Genomic DNA, 9401 nt, shown 5'->3' with positions numbered 1-9401 from the left:
ACAAACTGGAGGGAGGGAGGTGGCCTGGAGAAGGAGGTCTCTAGAAAAGCAGTGGAGGAAGTTGAAGGCACTGGTGCCATACAGCCTGAGGAAAAAAAGCTCAGGGAAACACATGCACATCCCTGGAAGGGTGTTAGGAGCAGAGAGAACAGATTCACTCTGAAGGGCTCCAGAGGCCAGAGTGGGAGGGTGGACACACAGGACCTATTTTAGCTCAAAACATGAAAAAGCTTCTTGACTATCCTAAGACGGCCCAGGGTATGGCAAGCGCATCATACTTGGAGTCAAGGAAGCCCAGATTGGAGCCTCAGCTCCCCGCTGTGCCTCAGCAAGCAAGATACTCAGCATTCACTATCTCTAAAATAATCTCAAGAGGTGTCTCTCAGAGACGCTCAGAACTCCTCGTAACACATCCAAAGGCAAACTTCAAATTCCCCAAGAGAAAAGAGGCTCAGCCTCCACACACAGAGGCTGTGATCCCACCCAGGGCAGCCACAAAGAGCCAAGCCCACCAGGGCAGTGGGCACAGAGAAAGGAGTCCTGGTCAGAAGCCACACTAACCTGGGCTCAAGTCCTAGCTCTGCCTCTTACCATCTTGACCTCTAGCAAGACACTCAGCCTGAGTCTCTGAGTCTCAGTTTTCTTACCTGTAAAGTGGAGCTGTAAACCCCGCCCTACCTCCCTTATAGGGTTGGGGTAAGGATCAAACGAAGGAGAAGAACAAGCACCTTGGAGGCTATATGTTACTAATACAAAAAGCAATGGTGTGTTGAGAATTTCTGACTACAGTTATTTTTATCCCAGGAAGAACATGGATGACACAACAATTGCATTCAATGACAAATGTCCGTTCAACAAACATTCACTGGGCACCTACTGTGCCAGATTCTGAAGATGCAAACATAAAGAAGACAAAACTCTATGTCCTCCAAGACAAACTAAATGGGACAAGAAACATGTAAATTACTCAGGATAGCAGAATGTGGGACACAGAGGTGTATCCAAGTTATGGTGAGAGCACAGAGGAGAGTGACCCTGCCCCTGGCGGGGGGAAGCAGGGGTGAGGGCACCCAAGGAGGGAGTGTTTGGATAGAGGCTTAAGAATGAGGAGGAACATTTACACACCCAATAACAGACCATTAAGGTGTATGAGGCAAAAACTGACAAAGAATTGAAGGGAGAAATAGACAATTCTACAATAAAAGTTGGAGACTTCAATACCCCGCTCTCGATGGAATGGATAGAATAACCAGACAGAAGACAAGTAAGGAACTAGAGGACTGGAACAACTGAATAAACCAACTAGATCTAACAGACATAACTCAGAACACTCTGCCCAACAACAGCGGCATATACATTCTTCTTGAGTGCACATGGGATATTCTCCAGGACAGACCATATGTTAGGCCACAGATCATGTCTCAATAGCCAAAAGATGGAATCAACCCAGTGTCCATCAACAGATGAATGGATAAACAAAATGTGATGTATACATACAATGGAATACTATTCAGCCTTAAAAAAGAAGGAAATTCTGACACATGCAATAGCATGGATGAATCTTGAAGACATTATGCTAGGTGCAATGTCAGTCACAAAAGGACAAACACTGTATGATTCCACCCCTATGAGTTACCTAAAGTAGTCAAATTCATAGAGACAGAAAGTAGAACAGTGGTTGCCAGGGGCTGGGGGAAGGAATGGGGAATTATTAAGTGATGCAGAGTTTCAGTTCTGGAGATGGATGGTGGTGATGGTTGCACAACCATGTGAATGTTCTTAATGCCACTGAACCGTCACTAAAAAAAAAAAAAGTGGTTAAAATGTTAAACTTTATGTTATGTATATTTTACCCAATTTTTAAAGATAAATAACTATAAAAAATAAAAGAATGAGAAGGGAGTGTTCTAAGCAGTCCAGGTTGGAGAGAAAAGTCTAAACAGAAGAAACATCTTGTACTAAAGCACAGACGTACGAAAGCAACTGGTGTTCTCTGGAAATAGCGAAAGTGCCCCCAACATGTGAGACACACAGAGGTAGCCTCAGTGGGCTGGAGAGGTTCCTGAATGTCCTGGAACATTTGCATGCCACTCCGTGGGCTCCAGGGAAGACAGGGTCACAGCATGGCTGAGAGCAATCAGACTGGGAGGAGCCTGGGAAGGGCAGGCAGGACTACCTCTAGAGAGACACTAAAAGAGAAACTGCCTTCCAGACAGCCCCAGCTCCCCAGACCTGTGGTCACCCTCTGTGGTCACCAGCCCAGTGCTGCGGCCAGAGTGACTCAAGACCTTTGCCTCCCAGGGCCACCAGCTGAAGGCAGGAGGGATTCCCCTGAAAAACGAAACAAGGAGGCACTGGTGGGGGCCCTGTGTGGGAAGCTCCTCTCTGCCATGTCATTCTCCCTGCGCTGTGCAGTCTGTTTGGGTGCCAGCATAGTGATGATGGGGAGCTTATCTCCCTGAAGGCTCACCCTGTGGTTTTCACCAGCCCACAGAGAGGCAAGTTCCGTAGCTCGAATGTGCATTTGGGCATGAGGAGTGGGAGGGGGCCTCTGTGAAGCCTGAATCAAGTGAATTTGGGAAATCCCAAGTCTGCAACTTATGAACAGTGACCTCGAGCAGGCCTGTGTCTATATGGGTCTCAGCTTGTCCATCTATAAAATAAGGGAGTTAGACCTATAAGTCCATTGTTATGCCTCTAACATTAAGAAGGACAGGACATTACTGGACATGTTTTAGTAATTCAGCAATCAAGTATGCACACACACACACACGGATGGGGCAAAATGTTCTTTCCTTTTCCCCTTGAGTCTTTCTCATCTACGTTAGTCTAGGTTTGACAACATTGAGTGAGTTTCCTCTGTGATTTCCATCTCTCTCTCTCCCTCTCTCTAGTTCCCTTGGTTTCTTCCTCTTAAGTTGTCTTCCTTGTAACAGTAGGGGGAGCATGAGAGGGGGCTTGGCATCCTGTGAATGGAAGGAAAAGAATGGAGGCAAGTCCTTCCTCATCTAACCACAGGGTAAAAAAAAAATCTATAAAATATGCAAATCTTTGAGTAAAATCAGCTCTTAGCTAAAACTGGTGTGTTATTCTACTCAAAACACCACTTGGTCTTTCCAAAGGAAGCAAGCCAAAGTTATTCATATATATATATACCCTCAAGGAAGAATTTGCTGGAAATTGGATTGTCAAAGGTCAATTTACCAAATGATCAAGTCACTTTATTACTGAAAATGTTCTTAACATAACGTTGTAGTTTCACCACCATGATAGCAAAAATTGTTCATGCCCTAGTTAGGTGGGCTAGTTCCCAGATATTGCAGGCTCTGCCATTGTCACCTACTGACTCCAGGGGTCTCCATTCCAACCAACTGGAAGGGGAGAAGCATGTGCATTAGCCCGTGTGGGAGGTGAACATCACTGGCACTCACATTCTGTGGCCTGCCTCTAAGCCGCATGTCCACCTATAAAGGGGACTGGGAATGTAGTCCCTAAGCAGGCAGCCTCTCCACAGTGACTTTCCTGGGACCCAAATAAGACTTCTAGAGATGAAAACTATGTCTGAGATTTTAAAATACACCGATTGGATTAACAGTGGATTAGACAGTGCAGAAAAAAAGATTACTGAACTTGAGAAAATAGAACTTTTGAAAATAAGAAGAGCATCAGTGAACTGTGGGACAACTTCACGTGAAGATGGACCAGCTTGCCTTGAGCTTTCACTCTTCCAACCCTCCCCTCTCAGAACCTCAAAGCCGGAGGATTACAACCAAGGGTGGTTTTGTCTGCCCACTGGTGCTTCGACTGAAAGGGTTTTTAAGGGGTATGAGTGTGTGTGTGTGTGTGTGTGTGTGTGTGTGTTTTACACTTTTTAAATGTTTCATTTAAAGTGAAATACACCTATAGATAATTACACATATCATGAGTGTCCAGCTCACTTATTATCAAAAATATTTATAAAAACCTTTTATTTTGGAATAATGTTAGATTTGCAGAAAAGTTTCAGCAATAGTACAATAATGTTAGACTTGCAGAAAAGTTTCTTGTACTCCCTTCACCCAGTTTCTACTCATGTTAATGTCTTACATAACTGCAGTACAATTAACATGGGTACATCACTATTAACAAAACTACATTCAGATTTTGCCAGGCTTTTTCCATTATTGTCCTTATTCTTTTCCAAGATCCAATCCAAGATACTATGTTGCATCTTGTCCTGAAAGGTTTAAAGTTGAAACCCTGAACCAAAGGGTTGCCTTATGAGGAGTTAGCAATCAGGTGTGATCAATAGTGGCCCTGTGGTTACCCTATCCACAACCCACACTTTATATTCACAGGGACAGATGGAGACTAGAACTCTCTGTTGGAAATCCCCCAATATACATTACCAGAGTAGCATGAGCTCACTGGGAAAAAAAAATAGACATCTGAAAAGAAAGACTACAGAACAAAATTACAATAAAAATGGCAAATGGAACACTGTGGACTATATGAAACAGAAGAATAGACCAAGAATTTAAAATAAACATAATAAATATTTGGATAATGAGACAAGGACAACAAATTATTTTAAAACCAGGTGGAAATATTCACATTAGATGAGATAAATGCAGATAAATGATAGGACAGATTTAGCTGAAGAATATATTAGTGAACTGAAAGATCAAAATGAGGAATTCTTCCAGATGGCAACAGAAAAAAAAATTTTTTAAAGAAACACAAAAGAAAAAAAATCTAAGAAATAAAGAGATTAGATGTAAAATTTTCAACATCCAAATAATAGGAGTTCTAACGAGCGAGGAAAACAAAAATAGAAAGGTGAAAATATTTGAACAAATAAATGGACATTAATTTTCTAGAATCAAGGAAAGATGAAAGACATCACATTGAAAGTAGACAGAGAATGAAAACCCATACTTAGATTGTAGTAATATTTTTTTTAATTGTCCCAAAGACAAAGGTAAAATTTGAAAAGACTTCCAAGGATAGAGAATACCTACCTAGACAAAGCAGAGAAATACCTAAAGAAAGAGTAGATTATCTACAGAGAAGCATTAGTCTTTGCAAAAGAAGTGTTGGATACAAGAAGATGAAAGTAATTTTTTTTTAATTGAAAGAAAATAATCTGGAAGGTAGAACTTTATATCCAAAAATTGGCATTAACATATGAGGGGTAGTAAAAAACATTCTCAGGCATACAAGGTACCAAAAGGGTTACCACACATTGAAAATAATTTTGGAAAAAGTACTCAAAATTTTAGAGACATAAATCTAGGAAGGTAATAAAAAAAATCTAGCATGATTGAAAAAGAAAGAAAAATCATTTTCATATAATGATGGCATAGGAAGGGGGTGGGGAAGAAACTGAAGGACATGAGAGCAGACTAGAGTATTTGTCTTTTTAGGGGAAAGACATAAATACTGACAAGTTTAACAGATTAATAGGGGAAATTTTTTAAATATATATTAGTCTTAAGTTTAAAGCAATCATCAGATGCACAAAATAGAGTATAACTTTTAAACCAGCAGAAGAAAATTCAATACATCCAGTGAAGCAAGAATAAAAAGAAATAAAAGAAGACATATAAAAGGAAAATATGAAAAAAGATGGCAACTAAGTTTAAATATATAAAATAAATATAAATGGGCTAACTGTCCCAATTAGAAGAGAAAAAGAGTCAGACTGCGCTTTAAAAAAATAAAATCCAACAATATGTTATCTACAAAAGACAATGGTACAAAAAGTTGAAAATAGAAGAATGAAACTCTCCACAGTAATAAATTTGAAAACCTACATGAAACTGATAAATTGTAAAATATGGAAAATGCAATATTGATACAAAAAGAACTTGAATAGACCAAAGAATGTTACAGAAATGGAAATGGTAGCTAAAGACTTTCTCTCTACTTTTCTCCCAAATACACCAGGCATATTGTATATGTACTATCTTATTTGTCTATTGTCTGAGTCTCCATCTTTGAATGTAAGCCTCATGAGGGCATGGACTTGTTTGTTCATTGCTATATCCCCAGTGCTTTAGAATAATGTTGAGAATGTAGACACCCAGTAAATAGACACTGAATGGAAGGATGGATGGATGAGTAAATGGTTGGATGAAGTGAGTTGAAAATTCAATTCTTAAACTCTTCATCTATACTGAGAATAGAAAAGCTCTGAGATTCAAGGAGATAGAGGATAGGTACTGGGGATTGATTAGGTGAGCACAGCCTAATCAGCCATAGACAATATATAAATGAATTGCATGGCTGTGTTCCAATAAAACTTTATTTACAAAAACAAAAAGCTGCTGCATTTGGCTCACAGGCCATAGTTTGTCTACCCCAATGTAAAGTACCATATTTGCCATTACTAACTTGAGAAGAAATGGAAAACCCAATTGTTTTTATAACAAAATAAGAACTTGAATTAATAGTTTTTCAATTTTCCCACAAAAAAATTATAGGTTACAGATGGCTCTCCAGGTGGATCCTCTAAACTTTCGTAGAACAGATAATTCCAATTATATATAAATTCTTCCAGACAGTAAATAAAGATGAAACTCCTCAACTTATTTTATGAAGCCAATATAGTCTAGATAACAAACCAGACAGGGGGGAAATATGTACAGGCCCCCCACTTCAAACATGTACCCAAATACAAGAATTTTTTAAATAGATACATAGATAGCAGACAGACAGGATAGCAAACTTAATTGAGCAATGTATAAAAAGAAATACATCATGATCAAGTAGAGGACGGTCCTCTATCTTATCTTTTCCTTAAAAATATAGAATACTTTAACATTAGGAAATCTACTGATGTAATTTACTAAATTGGGAAATTAGAAGGAGAAAATTATATAATCATGTCAATAGGTTCAGAAAAAGAAACATAATGAAGTCAGTCATGAATGGACTTTGGGAAAAAACACCTTGGGCAAAATAGTACTAGGAGGTAGGTTCCTTAACCTGGTAAAAAGGTAACTACCAAAAACCTACCACAAGCATCATACCTAAATGCAAACCTTAAAATCTCTTTTAAATCAGAAAAACAACAAGAAAATAATCCCCACTTGAACTCCTAGCCAACATTATACTAAAAATAGAAATAAGAGATTTAGGGATATAAAGTAAGAAACAAAACTGTCATTATTCCAGGTGAGTTTATTATCTTCAAAGAAAATCCAATATACAAAGCATTAGGACTATTAAGAGTAATATCATATATCATTATAGAAATGTCATACAACAAAATACTATCTTAACAGATAAAATGAATGAACTAAATCTACATTATTAATATCAATAAATCTCGCTGTTAGGTGAAAATTAAAAGCCAGTTGAAAACGGATACAAGCAGTATGGTGATGTTACTGAATTAGACGTGAGACCCCCCCTCTTGGTGCCCTAGCTGAACCTAAGCTCTCCCTTCCCCCAACCCCCTATCAGACAGGGAGTTCTTTCCCACTCAAGTTTCGAGCTCCCAATAATGAAATTGAGTTTGGTGCAAGCAAAACAGGCTTTTACTCAAAGGCCAGAGAATGGAGAAGGGAAGCTCAAGCTCTAAAAGCACCTTCTCCCCAAAGAGAGGGGAGTAAGGGAATTTTAGGGTTACGAGGCAGAGGGTCATCAGGGCTCTAGAAAAGGGGTGGAGATTTCCAGGGGCAGCCAGGTCATGCGCAGTCTTCCACGCTCCTTTGCACGTGGAACAAATTGTGCCTAGCAGAGCACAAATCCCCGCTTTGGGCGGAGATGTTAGCAAGGTAATGAAGCAAAGGTAATGCTGGGACAGCCCCCCTGGTTTTATCTGCGCAGGTGTGTCCCCGTGGTGGTCAGAGCTGGTTTGGGATGGTTGACCACTGTGTATCTCTCAAAGTACAGCCCGCGAAGCATCTCTGCCAAACACCAGGTACTTCTGAAACAAACACAGAGATAAATCAGGGTAAGTACCTTTCAGCTCTCAGGGGTTGGTATGGAAACACAGAGATAAATCAAGGCAAGGAAAGCAGTGACCTTTAGCCTACTTTGCCCGCCATCTTGGACCTAGCTGGTTCAGTCTGGTTTTGTCTCTGGCCTTCGTGGCTTCCTGTTGATAAAAAACAACTAACCTGTATGATTGAAAAAAAAAACAGTTTCCGCGCCTGGAGCCTTGGCTGCATAGCGTGGGTAACAATACTGCTTATGAAATGTTTTAAGTACACAAGACAATACTATATATTGGTGTTTACCCACGTGAAAACAAAGTAATATTGAGCACCGAGAAGCTGCGTACTAACTTGAGAGTTACCTCTGGAGAGAGAGGGAGGGCAATGGGGTTTCAACTTTATCTGTAGTTTTACTTTCTTTCTAAAAGGATCTAAGGCTAATGTTAACATTTCTTCCATCTAGTGATGGGTACATTGGTGCTTATGACATTTTTATCTATAACTTTCTGTAAGCTTAACGTCTTTCCTAATTGAAATTATTTTTAATGGAAAAGAAAAGGAGCCATGATCAAACCTGTCTTATCTTAGAGTCGGCTCTGGCTGCACCTGTGAGTGTAGAGAGGACACCCCGCCCACCCCCGTGTCCCCAGGACAGAGGCTTACCTTTCACCATCTGGGAGTTCAGAGTGACATGGTCTTCTGTACCCTGAGGCTTACTGCTCTGCCGCCGGCTTTGCAGACTCCTTGGGAGGACAGGCTTGTGTGGGTCAGGGTCACCGTTAGTAAGGGCGGCAGTCCGTTCCGTATTGATCTCCTGTTACCCCATCCCACAGATTTGAACTCCTGTTTCCCACCTAGTGTCGTCTGAGGCTCAGTTTGAAATTCTCTTCCATGAAATGGAAATCATGAGAATCTTAAGACAGTAGATTTGTTTATCCTTGGGATGAATTACAAGCACATGGGGGCAATCATCCTCTTAATCCTTTCATCTGAAGGTCAAGAAGGGTCATAATTTGAGGAGAAATCACTGTTTCCACTGGCTCCTACAGTGGTTCAAGACTTCAACTTTTAACATTGGGTGGTATCCACCAATTCTCAAAATACAGTGAGTTTAAGGCTGGGGCAGTGAAAATACGAGAAAAATGTGGAACACCTTTTTGTGCCAAGTAAGGATAGGCTCATGGACTTATGGGAACATGTCAAGAGGACCCAGGAGCCAGAATGAAGGGGTTCCCACTGAACAAGCACAGTCTGGTCATCGAAACCCATGGAATAAAACAAAAACTCATTGAATAAAATAAGAATCCATGAGACTATAGTGATATAAATTAGTAAAAGAGTACACAAATCGATGGAGAAGAGAGGAAAGTCTTCTTTGTAGTAGAACAACCACTACTAAATACAGATGGAATGAAAAAAATGCTTGTGGGTAAGCTTTAAAAGCATGAAAGGCAAAGAGTAAGAAGGATCTAGTGA

The sequence above is a fragment of the Balaenoptera musculus genome, chromosome 6, assembly GCF_009873245.2.
Source record: "Balaenoptera musculus isolate JJ_BM4_2016_0621 chromosome 6, mBalMus1.pri.v3, whole genome shotgun sequence".
Classification (NCBI taxonomy): domain Eukaryota; kingdom Metazoa; phylum Chordata; class Mammalia; order Artiodactyla; family Balaenopteridae; genus Balaenoptera; species Balaenoptera musculus.
The sequence above is the reverse complement of the archived record's forward strand: the minus strand, read 5'-3'. Positions refer to the sequence as shown.